We start from the raw sequence: 17,677 nt of genomic DNA, 5'->3' as shown, positions 1-17,677 counted from the left end.
AGTAAGAGGGGGGAGGGTTAAGGATTTACCTGGTGTGAGATATCACATTGTTCGAGGTAGTAACTCATATCACAGGAGGAAATTTTGTGCAGAGTTTTATTACCATTAATGGGTGGCTTCGCGATTTCTTACGGGCGCAGGCATCCTGGGTAATTCAGTCTTATGGTTCCTCATTTTCTGTATATGGTCTTTTTTTCTTTGGCGCCCATTTTGTATGGGCTTTTAGTTTAATGTTTCTATTCAACGAGCGTGGTTATTGGCAAGAACTTATTGAATCCATCATTTGGGCTCATAATAAGTTAAAAGTTGCTCCTGCTACTTAGCCTAGAGCCTTGAGCATTGTATAGGGACGTGCTGTAGGAGTAACACATTACCTTCTAGGGGGAATTTCCACAACATGGGAATTCTTCTTAGCAAGAATTATTGCAGTGGGATAATGGCTACAGGGATTTGAAAAGAATTATGGCATTAAGATTTCCAAGATTTAGCTAAGGCTTAGCTCAAGACCCCACTACTCGTCGTATTTGGTTTGGTGTTTCTACCGCACATGACTTCGAGAGTCGTGATGATATTACTGAGGGACGTCTTTATCAGAATATTTTTGCTTCTCATTTCGGACAATTAGCAATAATATTTCTGTGGACTTCCGGGAATCTCTTCCATGTAGCTTGGCAAGGAAATTTTGAGGCATGGGTACAAGATTCTTTACATGTAAGACCTATTGCTCATGCAATTTGGGATCCCCATTTTGGTCAACCGGCAATAGAAGCTTTTACTCTAGGGAGTGTTCTTGGCCCAGTGAATATTGCATATGCTGGTGTTTATCAGTGGTGGTATATAATTGGTTTATGTACTAATGAGGATCTTTATACTAGAGCTATTTTTCTATTATTTCTTTCTTTCATATCCTTATTAGCGGGATGGTTACACCTACAACCAAAATGGAAACCGAGCATTTCCTGGTTTAAAAATGCCGAATCCCACCTCAATCATCATTTGTCAGGACTATTTGAAGTCAGTTCCTTAGCTTGGACAAGGCATTTAGTCCATGTGGCTATTCCAGGATCCAAAGGAGAATATGTTCGATGGAATAATTTCTTAAGTGTATTGCCTCACCCTCAAGGATTAGGACCACCTTTTACAGGTAAGTGGAATCTTTATTCTCAAAACCCCGTTTCTAGTATTCATTTATTTAGTACTTCGGAGGGCGCGGGAACTGCCATTCTAACACTTCTCGGGGGATTCCGTCCTCAAACGCAAAGTTTATGGCTTACCGATATGGACCATCATCCTTTAGCTATTGCAATTCTTTTTCTCATTGGTGGTCATATATATAGAACTAATTCGGTATTGGGCATAGTATAAAATATATTTTAGAAGCACATATTCCTCCGGGGGTAGATCGGGTGTAGACATAAGGGTCTTTATGACATAATCAATAATTCAATTCATTTTCGATTAGGCCTTTCTCTAGCCTCGTTAGGGGTCATTACTTCTTTGGTATCTCAACACATGTATTCGTTACCTGCTTATGCGTTTATAGCACAAGACTTTACTACTCAAGCTGCGTTATATACTCATCATCAATACTGAAGGAGAAGGGCGATCCAAAATGCAACGGAAATTAAAATTTTCTCCTTTAGTGATCCTTACGAATGGGCATGATCAGTGATAGAATCGTTACCTCTTGTGACGATTGAAACCTTTGATGCAGATCTACGGAGCGATCACGAACGTTGAATGACGACAACGCCTCTACTCAGTCCACACGAACGGATTCCTTCAATCTCAGTGCTAGCTGTTACGAATGAAGGCTTTGAGTGTGTGTGTGTGTGTGTGTGTGTGTGTGTGTGTGTGTGTGTGTGAGAGAGAGAGAGAGAGAGAGAAAACAAAAAATGCAACTGCACAAATGCTTCTGCACAAGGGTTCTATTTATAGAACCACTTGTGTGGGCTTCAAGCTAAAAAGCCCACTTAAATGTATGTGGCCCATATTTTATAATATGCCAAAATCACTTAAGCGCGTGGTACCTTACCATATTTCGTATTCTACTTAAGTACACTGTACCTTATGATGTTCTACAATTCACTTAAGTGCACCATACCTTACGGTGTTCCTTAGTTACTCTATCTCTCATCAATCCGTCCTTTTGTATGTGACCCTGTAGGTTTTCGCGGCATTGGTAATTATATTAAATCATGCATTTAACATAATAAATAGTGAGCGGTATCTAGCAACACATCACTACTACCCAAGACACGAAAATATCATGTGATCTGACAAATCCTTCTATGATAATACTTATATGTATAATTACCCTTTTGCCCTTATGTCTATATTGAACACAAGGCATAACCCGTGTCATCCTTGTCCAGTTCAATATTGGACCCATAGACATTTATCCTATTACGCAGGATGGACAAATTCCATCTAGGTCACTCATGTCCCTTAGCATGCTTCGTGGAGTACCCATCAACCGTCTTTATGGTCATCCAGTTATGGACAACGTTTGATCATCAACAAGGCACTCAACTCTACATCTAGGGTCCATAGTGGTTTCAGGTCGAAGGGTGGTATACACCATTATCACCATGAGAATAACTTATGACACTTTGCATAACATTCTATATAGTATTCTCATAGCTGGTCAATCCAGTATAACTATTACTCTTAATATTCATACCTATGTTTAAGACTTGATAACTCCTTATCCATGATCCATGAGATGTGATCATCAGTTTATATACATAATAGTCTTAATGCTTTAATGTTATCCCACTTCATAATAAAGCTCGACTACGGATACTTTAAGAATAGTGTCCCTATGTTTAATGTGGTCTCATGATTAAGTCATACTTGATACATTAAACGGACTAGCTATTCTAGGGGCTTTATTAAACAAACATAATAAAGAAAAGGCCTTTTTATTATTAATAAATAATTCGATACAAGTACCCAAAGTATAGGCCTCTAGGGCTTACACCAACAAATATATTGCAGGATTTATTATGACAATGGCTTTTGCTCATGGAGCTATTATTTTTATTCAAGATTACAATCCCGAACAGAATGAGGATAATGTATTGGCAAGAATGTTAGAGCACAAAGAAGCTATCATATCCCATTTAAGTTAGGCCAACCTATTTTTGGGGTTCCATACTTTGGGACTTTATGTCCATAATGATGTCATGCTTACTTTTGGCAATCTAGAGAAAAAAATCTTGATCGAACCTATATTTTCCCAATGGATACAATCTGCTCATGGTAAAACTTCATATGTGTAGTACCTCAAATTTGCACCTCCCATTTTGTATATACATTTTCATGTTTAGGTCATTAACATTACATTGTCCACTGCATAACATTGCATTGTCCTTTGCCTAGTGCAAGTCATCAGTCAACTAGTCAGGAGATCCAGTTGTGCAAGCAAGAAAGTGCATTTCCTATGGAAGCAAAGCCCTAGGGATGGTTCATTGAGTTCATATGACCTAGGGATCATTTTGAAGTGGTCTGGCCAAAGGTTGGATGTTCAGAGCTCATCAGTCATTGATCAATTCAGCTGAAACCCTAGAAAGTCAACCAAAGTCAACTGCCAGTTCAATCATGGATTTGAAGGTGGGAGATGGTTAGAAAGGCCTCATTCATGTCCATACAAGTTTCATTTGACATTTCAAACATCAACATTGAAGAATTTGAGGTCAGATGAAAACTTTCCAAAAATAGTAAGTGACCTGTAATTTGAAATTGCCAAAAATGGAAAGGTTTTCTCCTCAAGATTAGATGTCCAAGAAAGCTTCAAATGGAATTTTGTCCAACATGAAAGTTGAAGATCTTGTTCTCCCCTTTCCAAAAAGTCCAAGAACATGAAATTCTCATGTGTGGTTGAGAAGATATGAATCAATTATGGTCAATTGAATTTGAACTTCACAAGTGCATAACTTTTGAACCATAAGGCCAAATGAAGTGGTTCTTTTTGCAACATTCTTGTTTTGACATGTACTATCCAAGTCATGCATCATATGCCATGCATTTTGATCACAAAAATATTTGCATTTTCATTTGAATTTTGGAGGGAAATTCCAAATTCAAAAATTATGCATTGTCCACACATGGTATCACTTGCACTTGGCTCAAAACATCATTTCATGTGAATTTCCCATGCATTCGAGCATTGTTGCATTGCAATCCCATGCATAAGATGCATTGTGCAAATTTGCACTTACACCTTTGATCTCACTAATCCTTGGCATTTGCTTAATCATGATTAGCATGCATCATTAACAGAACATATATATATATAGCATAATCATAACAGAAATTGGATTAACACTTCATTTGGTCAGATCTAGATCCATTTGCACAATCTTCACAATTTGGTTCTCTCACTTTTTCATCAAATTTCTCCATAAACCTTGCCTTGTTCTTGATCAATCCTTGATCCACAAGCATAATTGGACATTTTTGGAAGCAAGATTCACCAATTTTCGAGCTGATTTGGAACTGTTGAAGCTAGCATCCATTAATGGCAGTTGAAGATTTGAGCAATATCAAGCACGATTGAGCACCAATTCTTCATCCATTCATCCATCTAAGCATTGGAGATCATCTGTTTCTACATTACAAGGCCTGAAAGCTATAATTCCAGTTCTGCATTCTCTTGAAGGTCAGAATTCGACTTTCCTAATTCATAAAATTGTGATATGCATGTGGTAGATCTTTCAACACTGAGTGCATTGAGCTTTGGATCATCAATTTCCATGCAGAAATGAATTAGTTATGTTGATTTTAAGTTTGGCATGTGAATGTTCTCTTGCTCGATCCATGCATGTTAATGAGAGTTAGGTCAAATTGAGCTTAGATTAGTGTTGTATGTTGAGAGACGAATCCAATGGTGTGCTGGTTGTGAATTTCTGTACAACTTTGTTCTTGAGCTCAAGAACACGTTGAAGGTTGCATGAATGTTAGGGTTTCTGTCCAGAAACCGTGTTTGATCCGTGCCTGGCATTGCTTGCATGCGTTTCAGTGTTATTGACCATGTAGTGGTCCACGTGTATCCAGCGTGGCGTTATGATTGGATGAGATTGTTTTGCAGTGCCACATAACTTAAGTGAAACGGTGTGTTTCACTTAAGGGCGCTCAATTTCAAAACCGGCCTCTGTTCGATCCCAGCTGAGGGACTTTTCCAAATTGGCCTTTGCATTTTTATCCTTTTTGCTCATATGTTCATACCATGCTCATCATGTTTTTTTATTTTTTTCATTCATTCAAAAAATCATAACTCCATGAATATTGATCCAAATGACCTGGGAATTTTTGCACTTTGTTCCTCATCATGTCTAGTTTTTTATGACTATTTTTCCAGAAATTGTGCATGGATGAAAAATATTTTTGCCTAGGGTTTGTTCACATGTGTTCTATCTTGTACCATGCTTGCCATTTGCTTCATGAAATGATGAATTTTAATCCAATGCTCTTGAAACTTTGCATGCTTAAAATAGACATCTTAATGGACATTTTGGTATAGAGTTTGCATTTTTCTCATTTCTGGTTGTTGAGATATGATCTGGTTAATGTAGGTGTGACAATGTGTGTCACACCTTTGCTTGCTGAACTTGTTGAATTTCTTTGCCATGCCAATTAAATGTCAAATGATGTGATTTTTTGCATGATGTTACTTGTGCATATTAGGAATGATCATGAAGTTTTGTGGAATTTTTGGATTAATTTCTGATTTGTTTGGGATTTTCCTTTCTGGCTTGTCATTTGTGGACTTTTGAATAGTCATGAACTTCAATGATTTGTGAAATACTTGATGTTTATCATATGAACTTGAAATTTTGTACATTGATTATAGACACTTTTAAGTTTATTGTGGCTTTGGTTTGAGGTCTTTATCATGTTTGTATTCTGTTTAAGGCTTGTGCTAAGTTGATGCATCTAGTTGTGCCCTATTTGAGCTTATTTTGCTTGCCTTGCCTTATGGGATTTAATTGCCATGCTTAAACTTGTCCAAATGCCTTGATTTTTGGTGTGATGATCATGTGATGTGTGCTGTTTAGCCATGATTTTTCTTGAGATTTATTGAATCATTTTTGAGTTGATGTGTATTGGTTCATTCTTTTTGCTTCAATGGGCTTTCAACTTGCATGCCTTGCCTTATATGATTTGTGAAATAAAATTGGTTGATGCTATTGACATGGGACCACTTGGATATTGTTCTTCATTGATTGAGCTTGTTTCATGTCAATTTTCATGTTCTGTTTTGGATTATTTCTCCCTCTTTGACCCTAGGCCTTGTCCTAGTGGTTTGTGACTCACAGTTGAGTTTTGATTTCAGGTTAAAAGACACAATTGCCATACTTGATGATGTTCACTCATTTGGAGTTGATCCATTGCTTGTTGATGACTAATCTTGAGTTTGTTTTGTAGGCTTTGAGACTTAAGCCTAGGCCTTGTGGCTTGCATCTTGATGCATTACTTTGTTTGACTGTGTACAGCTGTTGACTATTAACTGTCTGTTTGACTTTTGTTTGACTTGTATACTGATTGAGTTGGATTGTTTTCAGGTACCTTAGTTTCTATAGTTCTTGTGAACTTGCTTTTGCTTTGCTTGATAGCTTGAGCATTGAGGTATAATGTCTTTGACTTCATGTAGTCTGGAAGACCTGTCTTGTTACTTGGGCAGGCACCTGTCTGAAGCCCTCCTTAAGAGGCAATGTTTGTGTTTGTTTACCTTTGTCCCTGTACATATCAAAGACCTCCTAAGTGAAGAGAAATTGGCAGATACAAGGGATGTGCAATCCATCCCCTGCTATTCAGTGTGTCATCTGCTTTGCTCACACCACTGTGTTGATGCATTATGGATACTAACCCAAGATCCTTGTACATTGTATCAGTCATGTGGAGTAGAGTCCCACATTCTGGACTCCCACACTTTCATTTGTTTGAAGCTCTCCCAGGCCAGGGATAAGAGCTGTGAGGTCTTACCCTCACTTCCCATTTCATCTGCTTCACCCTAACTCTCAATGTTAGGGATAAGAGCTAACATCACCCTGTTACAGTGGCTTGTTTGTTGAGGTTGACATGACCCCTTGACTAAAGCCTAGCCTTGTGTGAGCCCACTTTGTTTGTATATAGTGTGTGCTATTTGTGTGAATGTTTGCTTTGCCTGTGCTGTTAGGATAGCTTGCTCCCTGTGCAAGTTAGCTAGAAACCTTAACTTAGGGATCGTATGCATGACAACTTCTAGGCTCGAGTCGTAGTCTCCCTAGTAGTTTGTGTCTCCCTTTCTTTCTGGTTAGGCTAGTCCTTTTTCCCTGCGTAGGCGAACTACGTCGCCCTGATCCTCATACCAGATGAGGTACGTAGGCAGGAGATTGAGCTGATCTCTCCGGGAAACCTTTTGCTTTTTTGTCTGTGTGTGTTTGTTGTGTGCTTGGAGTCCGATATAAGTCCAGCGATTGGCATTTGGTTTCCAGTGTGGGTTTGTTGGTTCAGAGTCTGATGTAAGTCCAGCGATTGGCATTCGGTTTCCATGTTTGCCTCTTTTGTGTGGAGTCTGACGTAAGACCAGCGATTGGCAGTCGGTTTCCTGTATCTGTGTGGTTTTGTTTGGCGTGCGTGAGCCGAGCTACGAGTGCTCTGATTCTTATTTAGTCCGAGAAGATACGTATGCATAGGATGCGACATCCTAGCGAGCACGTTTTCCCCCTGTCCCGAACTACGTCGACTCTGATGTCTGTGCCTGACAGACTACGTAGGCCCAGGATGCGATATCCTGCCGAGTTAGTTTCTTTTGTCTTTCATGTGTCTCTTTTCAGCCAGTGTGTGCAGTTTGTGAGCAGTTTTTAGCAACCTTTATCCTTCCTTTTGTGCGTGGATCCCGTCGAGTACGACGGATGTGTAGGGGTGCTAATACCTTCCCTTCGCATAACCGACTCCCGATCCCATTCCCTTTGGTCGCGAGACCATGTCTTTTCCAGGTTTACTTCGAGCGTTTCCTTTCCCTCTTTTGGGATAAATAACGCACGGTGGCGGCTCTGTTGTTTTGTTTTCCCGCCGGTTTTTCGCGTAATGCGACAATATGGTTTCAATGTACTTTTATCTTTAATGAATAGTCTGGCGTTGAATGCGGGGTGAAGCATATGGTTGTCGGGTTGGTTAAATGTTATTAATGAGAATAATAATTCTCTATTCTTAACAATAGAGCCTGGAGACTTCTTGGTTCATCATGTTATTTCTCTTGGTTTACATACAACTACATTGATCTTAGTAAAAGGTGCTTTAGATGCACGTGGTTCCAAGTTAATGCCGGATAAAAAGGATTTTGGTTATAGTTTTCCTTGCGATGGTCCGGGACGAAGTGGTACTTGTGATATTTTGGCTTGGGACGCATTTTATTTGGCAGTTTTCTGGATGTTAAATACCATTGGATGGGTTACTTTTTATTGGCATTGGAAGCACATTACGTTATGGCAGGGTAATGTTTCACAATTTAATGAATCTTCAACCTATTTGATGGGATGGTTAAGAGATTATATATGGTTAAATTCTTCACAACTTATCAATGGGTATAACCCCTTTGGTATGAATAGTTTATCAGTTTGGGCGTGGATGTTCTTATTTGGACATCTTGTTTGGGCTATTGGATTTATGTTCTTAATCTCATGGCGCAGATATTGGCAGGAATTGATTGAAACTTTAGCATGGGCTCATGAAACGCATACCTTTGGCGAATTTGATTCAATGGGGAGATAAATTTGTGGCTCTTTCAATTGTCCAAGCAAGATTGGTTGGATTAGTCCACTTTTCAGTAGGCTATATATTTACTTATGCAGCTTTCTTGATTGTCTCTACATTAGGCAAATTTGGTTAATTTGATTTGTTATTGTATTTGCAAAAATTCCATCTCTTTGTATGAAGAATTCTTCTATTTCTACATCTAGGATCTGACTTCTAGAATTGATAGTAATAGGAAATCAATCATCATGGCAAAGAAAAGTTTAATTTTGAGGAATAAGAATAGGAAAAAATTATGGATAGTAGTAAGAAATGAATCGTCATGGCAAAGAAAAGTTTGATTTCCAAAGAGAAGAAGAGGAAAAAATTGGAAGAAAATATTTATTTGATTCGACGATATCCAACAAAAGAAATGAGCAAAGCTCGGTCGTTAAGTGAGAGCTGGGAAATTCAGGGAAAGTTAGAAGCACTACCGTGTAATAGTGCACCTATGCATCTTCATCGACGTTGTTTTGCGACCGGAAGACAACGGGGTAATTATCGACACTTTGGATTATCTCGACACGTAATTCGTGAAATGGTTCACCAATGTTTGTTGCCCGGTGCAACAAGATCGAGTTGGTAAGAATAAAAAATTCTCTTCATTTTTTAATTCTTTTTGATGGATAATTTGCAATCATAGTACGGTCCCTTGACCATTCCGTATAAATGGTTTATTCTATTTGTACCCATATGGTGGAGGGGCACATTCAGTTTATCGCGGAGTAGAGCAACTTGGTAGCTCGCAAGGCTCATAACCTTGAGGTTACAGGTTCAAATCTCGTCTTCGCACCATTTTTGATAAAAATTGTAATTCACTTTTTTATATTTAATAAATATTAAGAAATATACTATTCAATACAGAAGTAACGGCGGATAGCGAGAATTAAACCCGCGTCTTCTCCTTGGCAAAGAGAAATTATACCATTCAACTATATCCACATTTTTCTTTTTATTGTACTTTATACTTTATATATCATATCAATTCGATTTGTACAGTACAAAGCTGTGTTTGATATCTAGTAGGAGTGATCAATAAAAGTAGAAATCTATCTATTTTCTCTCTCTCTCTCTCTCTCTCTCTCTCTCTCTCTATATATATATATATATATATATATATATATATATATATATATATATATATATATATATATATATATAGAGAGAGAGAGAGAGAGAGAGAGAGAGAGAGAGAGAGAGAGTAATGTAGTATAGATTTCTATCTATATAATATATATAGAAAGGATTATGGAATATCTATAGCCTGCAACCCCCGTAAACAAACGGATAAAGTAGATTCTATATTCAATTTAGGAGATTGGTGACTTACGCATTCAATGACTTTGGCACTCGACATTCAAAAAAATTGGGATTGTACTCTCGGGTCGGGTGAATTTCATAATAGACGCCTGTTGGCATGCCAACCTTCTTTTTCCTTTCAAGACCTATCCGAAAAGAAAGAAAATTTTGTACTTATTGGTCATGAATATCGGAATAGGAAAAACCACCCTGTGGATCTCTTTATTTGCTTCAAAACAAGTAGGCTTGGTCAACCGCAATATGGATTATCGATATTAGGGGATCTTCTCAATTGAAAGATCCCCTAATATCAACTTGAGACGACGAGAAAGAAAGTATCTATTTTATTTCATTATTCAGTGAAACCAATCGTTCGTTATTGGAACATATAGTAACCATCATCTCGTTTGGGAAAAGCCATTTTTTCTCAATAATGTCTTTGTAAGTTGAGCCAATAGGGTTTCATTAGATAGGGACATATTTTATAAATATTGATAACTTTCATATAGAGCATTAGAACAAAAAAAATCATTTGATACTGAACTATTGGTTCTAAACCATCTCTCTTGATTACTCAAGAATTTCAAAGTATGTTCTCGCATATTCTACGTAAACCATCTTTCATAGATATTTCCAATCCTTTTTCTTGGTTTGGGAAGTAAAACATATCCTTGACATCTATTTGTATGGAGAAAATTCTTGATGTGAAAACACAGGATCCTGTTGGAATAGCAAAAAAAGTGGATCTGGGGGGTTCCTAAATGAATTAGCTTATTTGAAAAACCCTTATTCGTTGGAAGATCTTACTCGTGTCTGGTCCAGCATGGTTCCATCCTACAAGACCTCTGAATCATTATCATCTTTGTCCTGAAATGGCCCTTCCCAATAGGGAAATCTCAATTCATTGGACTCTTCATCAAGAGAGAAAGGGTCGAACCATTGATAGGCTAAATAATAGAAAATTAAGAGAAGGCTTCCAAAAAAATTACTTTCTACAAAGTTGGAAGACCCTTATATATGGCCACGACCTCATGATCGCGACTTTATGAGTCAATTTGGGGTACTAACTGCAAGTGCACAATTCTATCTCGTAGTTTTAAAAGATATTGATCCCACAGGGACTTATGAATCGATATACCGTTTTCTAAGGTTACTTCGTAAAGCTAAGGCGGATGATACTTTGATTTTTTGGGGGAAAAGTAAAACTAAAATAAGATCTAGGTTAAATATCAAATAAGCGGATATCGGTATGTAGTTCTTCGTAATTAGGGAATCAAATCTTCGTTGGTTTCTTGGTTTTAAAATAAATCTTTTCAGTAGACACTATTGATTAAAAGTCTTATCTCAAACTCTCGCTCTGTTGAATAGACCATGACTTTATATTAACGTAGCTGTCACTTATTAGTTAAGTCCAAAATCACTTTTTGAAAACAACAGAATCTATAAAAATTCTTTTTAAGAAAATACTAACCGTTTAAACACCCTCGTCTCAAACTCTCGCTCTATTGACTTAGATTATATAATTAAACTTAAATGCTTAACTCTCGTCCTCACATTTAACCTTTAAAAATACTTTTTGAAAAAGATTAGAATTTAATTAACTCTAAAAATTGCTTTCGCCCTGATTTAGAATTGATGTCCAATTTACACTGTCCATTTAAAAACTCAAACTTTCACTCTATTGATTTTAACTTCTTTATGTCTTTTACTCTCGTACAAAAACTTTGGGATTAATGCTGTAAATTGAGGCCATAAAAAGAGTGACTTTATTTTTAAATGAAATTAAACCAACTTAGTTTTGATTCCTTCATTCCGCTTACTTTACATACCAATATCTAATTTAATTAGCCGGACATGCTAAACAGGTCTAAACAATCATCATGCTTAAATAAAACCATCTCAGGAAAACAGTATAAATAAACAGCAATGCAGAGCATATATAAATTAGAACAATAAATTAAAGAACCTGAATAATTAATAGCAATCTTGAACACTCCACCACAGACCGGTTGGATTTGTTCTTGAACTCTTCAATCGGACAGGAAAATAAAAGCGAAGGAATAAAATACTATGATCTAACGTAAGGTTAGAACCAGTAAAAGATACACAATAGTTTCCGATGTAGAAACTATTGTGTGAAAAATTAATTAAGTGCTTGAAAGATTGACTGGAAAAGAAAAGAAATAAAACTTGCTAATAAAATAGAAAGCTGTAGAAAAGTAATGCTGTAAAATATGCTTGCACGGCGGAAAAGAGACGGGGGGCATTAGGGTTAGATAAAAGCAACTATTTATATTAATCCACTTTTGTAACTGTTTCCAAAAATGCTTTCCGTAAGTAGTCTTCACGTTCCAAGAGTTAAGCGGAAGAATAGGCTTCAACGTGCCTCTATTGCGCGTTAAAAGCCAAAAATATAGGAGAGGGGTGTGACGTTCGTCACACCATGTGTTACGCTCGTAACACAAGGTAGCAGGGCGTGACGCTCGTCACACCTTGTGTGGCGGTCGTCACAGCTTCAGCGCTCCTGGCTTGTAATTTTGGGCTAGGCTTTAGTGGAATTTGCTTCTCATCATCTTTTTGCACCCCCTTTTCTTCCTTTTTCACTTATGCTTCAAATAAGTTACCTGAGACAAATAGAAGGAAAAATACCAAGTAATATCGAATAAAATGAAATAAATCGAAACAAATAATAATATAATTTAATTAAATCGAGTCCAAAAATGTGATATAGTTTCATGTTATCAAACTCCCCCATACTTAGACCTTTGCTTGTCCTCAAGCAAGATACAGTATAGAAATCGATTTAAAAATTTAGCCAGATGAAATTTCAAAACACACATCAATTCGTACTAGGTTGCAAGTAAACCTTGTTTAGAAGTAACCTGAGTTTAATCTTGACATCAACAACTACTGTTACAACCTCAGATAACCCCACCTTATGCAAACCAGTTCGAGTCATGCTAGTATATCTATCCTAGTTCCTTTACTCTTATTTCACCCGTTTTCATTCTAGCGAAATCACATTAAGCCCTTTATCGTTTCGCGCACATAATGGAGTGACCGGTTAGTGATTCTGATCTCCTTTTTAGCTTGAAGCTCTGGTACATAAGTTGGATAACTTCGTTATTTAGTCCATTGCAAATTGCGGGGGATCGGACCGTATTCCGCCCTACCAAGTTCAGCACCAGATACCTGCTGAACCAACTCATAATGGATCTTTCGTATCATGCATTTGTATGATCTGCAACCTTTAGATTAAATGATCTGGTAAGGATCACCTAACTTAATTAGTGCATTTCCTGATGTATATATTTTTATTTTTATTTTGGGAATCATTCACTTATATTCATCGGCTCTCCACGTAGTTTGCTATTAAGATGGTGTTGACTTCTTGTATAAACTACTCGGGGTTACTATAAAACTAAAAGTTCAAGGGATTGGTATAATAGGTACTTTTCCTGATCTAACATGTTGAGGTTTGTTTAGAGCGTTGGGGCGGTAATAATTTTTGTCTTAATCTCACTCAAGTTTGATAGAATAAGCAACCTTTATACTTATTGAGTGTATTAAATTTTTGTTATGGCTCAAGAAAATTAAGGGGAATATATAATAAGAATATTTTTATTCACACTAGGGACTTAACTTAAAATAAATAAATTTTTTTATATAAGAAAAGGAAATAACAATGAAAGGGAAAATAACATACTTGAAAAGGGAAGGTTGAAAGAACAAGGTTTTCCCTCCCACACTTAAATGAAACATTGTCCCCAATGTTTCAAAGAAAACAAAAGAAATAGAAAAAGAAAAAGAAACTAAAGTCAATGTTGTCTGCCGCCTCTTGTTCTTGGACCTGGTGATCGTTGACGTACTTCTAAGTCGTCAAACCTGCTGAGCAACTCAGTGAACCGCTGGTCGGTTATTGCATTCCTCGCTTCCTGTTGTTGTTGCATCTGGCGCATCATTTTTATCATTTCGAGATTCTGCGCTTGCATACCATCAATAGCATCCATGATGTCGTCGTTGGTTGCTGGCCTTCTTCGTTGACGACGTCGTGAGGATGGACCAGCTGCATTACCGGAAGGGTTGAGCGGGACTGATTGTTGTGCAGGAACCTGATCACCTTGCTCCATTTCTTCAAACTCGTCTGGTGACATCTGTGAGGGAAATGTTGGGAAAAACAACGCTTGGGACTTCTTGGTTGTTTACCATAAGATAGTACCCTCCGCCTGCCCTATTTTTGATTAGGCGGCTGGAGCGACAGTAACTGGTATCCATAAATAGGGGTGGCAAAGATTCTAAATTTTGGAGTCGGTCCCCTAGATTTAAGCCAAGTGCTATTATGGTTATTAATCCTCCAATCACAAAAGGTTGGCGGCCTCTAGCACATATGGTGCGGATATGATGAAATAAGAAAGAAGCAGCGTTTACCTTTGTATCCCTTGCAAAGACGCAGTGGAGGAAGAATAATTCCTTCGCGTTGACTTTGTTGTTGTTGGGTCGACCAAAAGTAGTGTTTTGCAGGATGCGGATAAAGTACCGGATGGTTGGGTTATGTATATGCGAAGCAAGCAATACATCCCAGTTGTTGGTTTCCACACCAGATATTTTTATAAAGAGGTCGAAGGCGTTTATGTGCCACTGGGAGTTCGGAGGTATTCTTGGATGGACTTGACCTTCTACAGGGAATTGTAGCATGGTACTCAATTGGTTCTGGAACAGTGAGTACTCGGTGTTGAACATGCGGAAGGTTGCGGTACCGGTTAAGTACTCGTCTTCACCGGTGGGAGTGTTGTACGAATAAGAACTTAAAAATTATAAGGTGAGAGATGGGTAGGTAGGTTGATTGTGTGTGCAAAGAAAGGCTAAATCAGCAAGGCGGAGCATCCATTGTATACCTTGAAGTAATCCTAATTCTTGTAAACAAGTTGAATCAGGATACCTGGTGGATACAACACCTCACTGTTGGAACCGCTCGAACTGCTCCCTTTGATAATTATCATCTTCGGATCGGAAGATGATATTTCCGAATTCTTGGTTTCCCGCCATACTGATAAGTGGGTTGAAAGAAGTAAAAGGAAAGAAAATGAAATTTATTTTATAGAATGGTTTGTGGTGTATGAAGAAAGGTATGGTGGGTATTTATAGGAAAAGTTTTGGAAGTTGGAAAGGGAGTGGGTGAAAAATAATTAAATGTGGGTAAATGTGAGTAAATGGGTGAATGAATGGGGAAGGTAAAAAGTGGGGTGGTGTAACGGTCGTGTCTCCAACGGTTACTAACGTTCACCTAGTCTGAAGGTGTCACGCTCGTGACAGGGGTGTTACGGGCGTCACAGGAACTTGGTGTGACGACCGTGATGGCGTGTGTGACGCTCGTCACACAGTAAGCTTGCAACAGTCACTGCTTGCATTCTTCATAATTTATTTTTACTATATTTTATTTTTGTTATTTTGTTTTGCTTCTGTTTATTTTATTTTGCTATTGTGATACTTTTAAATTGCCTTGCATGCTATTCTACTACCATAATATATGTATTTCTTTAACAGGCATAGTAATCATTAGCATATAGTGGATATCATTATTTGTAATTATAGAAATTGCATAAATCAAAATAAAGTAAACCAATAATGCAATAGCTTCATAAAATAATCATAATGTAACATTGGAAGACTAAAGCAAACATGCGAAAGAAAAACAAATACTAATATTAAAAATAATGTGAAACAAAATTAATAAATAGCCTAAACTAAAACTAAGTAACTGAGAAAAACAACTTCTAGCCACTTGCAGGATCTCTGGCCGGAGGAGCAAAGGAGTTAACACGGTTAAGCAACTCGTGGAATTGATTTGTCATACTGCTCATGTATCCCAGAAATTCTTGTCCCATATTAGCTAACTCTTCTCTGAGGGCGTCTTGTTCTGACATCAAGGCTTGAATGATGGTGTTATAATTATCTTCGGGCATATGATGTCTAGGATTGGGTATTGCCGACTCTTCGGTTGGGATAGGTTGAGGAGGAGGGTCAATATCATAATAACCAGATGGTGTCTGACGGTCAGACTCAGCATAAGGAATCTGGTCGTCACAAATCTCATAGTCCTGGATGGATTCAGTAGATCTAGCAGGAGAGGGTATTCCGTTCAGATTGTAGAGCCAGTTATTGCGGTTATGAACACTAGTCCTCGGACTAGGCAAGGTGAATAGGCAAAGAACTTGGTTGTTAATTATAAGCTCAAACTCTTCAGGGCCGAGGTTTGCTATAAACATAATGTTGAAGAGGAAGGGTATACTCTTAGTCGCAATGCCACAAAAAGGGCTTAGGTCAAACATAGGTTGAGGTAATCCGATAGCATTACCAATCATGGTTATCAATCTGCCTATTTGAATTGGTGCTCGTTCATCTTGGATAAGGCAGTCAAAGTTCGCCAACATAAAAGTGGCACCATTCACAGGACGGTTCTAGGAAGTACAAAACATGATGAAGAGTTCATCACGTGATACTGTAGTAATATTTGACTTCTTCCCAAAAAGGGTGTGGGCCAGGATCTTATGGAAATAACGAAAGGTCGGGTTATGTATGTTTCCAGAGAGAAACTCATGTTCCTCGGGGTCGTCATTTTCAGTCAAGCTTCCCCAAAAATGTTCAAGTTCTCTATATTCAAAAAGTTCTTCTTGGCTCACTGTGAATGTATCAAAAGATGTAGGGAAACCTAAAAGGTTGGTAAAGTCTTGAATGTTAAATTGATACTCCATGTTGAACATTCTAAACTGAATGAAACCTCTGCTTATTCCTTTTCCATGGCTGGGTAGATAGATCAGGGAGCTAAGGAATTCTAGCGTTAGTCTCCGGTAAGTGACGAATTATCTTCGGATAGGAGTGGCTTCCCACCCTATTTGACTCAGCAAATACATGACACTCTCTCTTAGTCCAAGGGCAGTCATTGCCCAATCATCAGCATACAAACTAGGTAGCATCTCTCTCTCTGCTAGTTCCTCAAACTTTTGTTTCTGAGCTTTCCCTCTGAATTTGATACCCATACGATCAATTTGTCCCATCAGGTTAGTGTTAGCTAGAGAAAAGAAAAACAAGAGTTTTAGTCAGGATTTGGCCAAATGCCGAAAGAAGAAAAAAAGATTTTTTTTATAAATTAAAATAAATTAAGAATGAATACTAAATAAAATTTAAAAGAATAATTAAAGAAGAAATAAAAATAAAAATATTTGTGGGTTGTCTCCCACTAAGCGCTTTGTTTAATGTCGCAAGCTCGGCATAAAAACTATCAAATATAATCTATAAATTCTGGAGGCATTACGTCTAAGTGCAGGACTTGCGAATCTTCATTGTTCTCTGCATAGTGATAATGTTTTAGACGCTGCCCGTTTACGATAAACGGTTCAATGGATTTGCCTTTAATTTCCACAGCTCCACTAGGGAAAACATTAGTAGCTTGGAAAGGGCCTGACCATCTAGATCTTAGTTTTCCCGGGAATAACTTAAGCCTAGAGTTGAACAAAAGGACTATATCGCCTTGTTTGAAGATTTTTCTGGATATACGTTTGTCATGCCATTTTTTCGTTCTCTCTTTGTAGATTCTGGCATT

General features: G+C 37.7%; 1 pseudogene; it reads left to right on the top strand.

The window, feature by feature from the left end:
- The first annotated feature begins 462 nt into the window (after window positions 1-462).
- Window positions 463-8,875, top strand: LOC127128807 (photosystem I P700 chlorophyll a apoprotein A2-like; annotated as a pseudogene).
- The last annotated feature ends 8,802 nt before the right edge of the window (window positions 8,876-17,677 follow it).

The sequence above is a fragment of the Lathyrus oleraceus genome, chromosome 1 (assembly GCF_024323335.1).
Source record: "Lathyrus oleraceus cultivar Zhongwan6 chromosome 1, CAAS_Psat_ZW6_1.0, whole genome shotgun sequence".
NCBI classification, from domain to species: Eukaryota; Viridiplantae; Streptophyta; class Magnoliopsida; order Fabales; family Fabaceae; genus Lathyrus; species Lathyrus oleraceus.
This window is presented reverse-complemented; position numbering and strand designations above follow the sequence as displayed.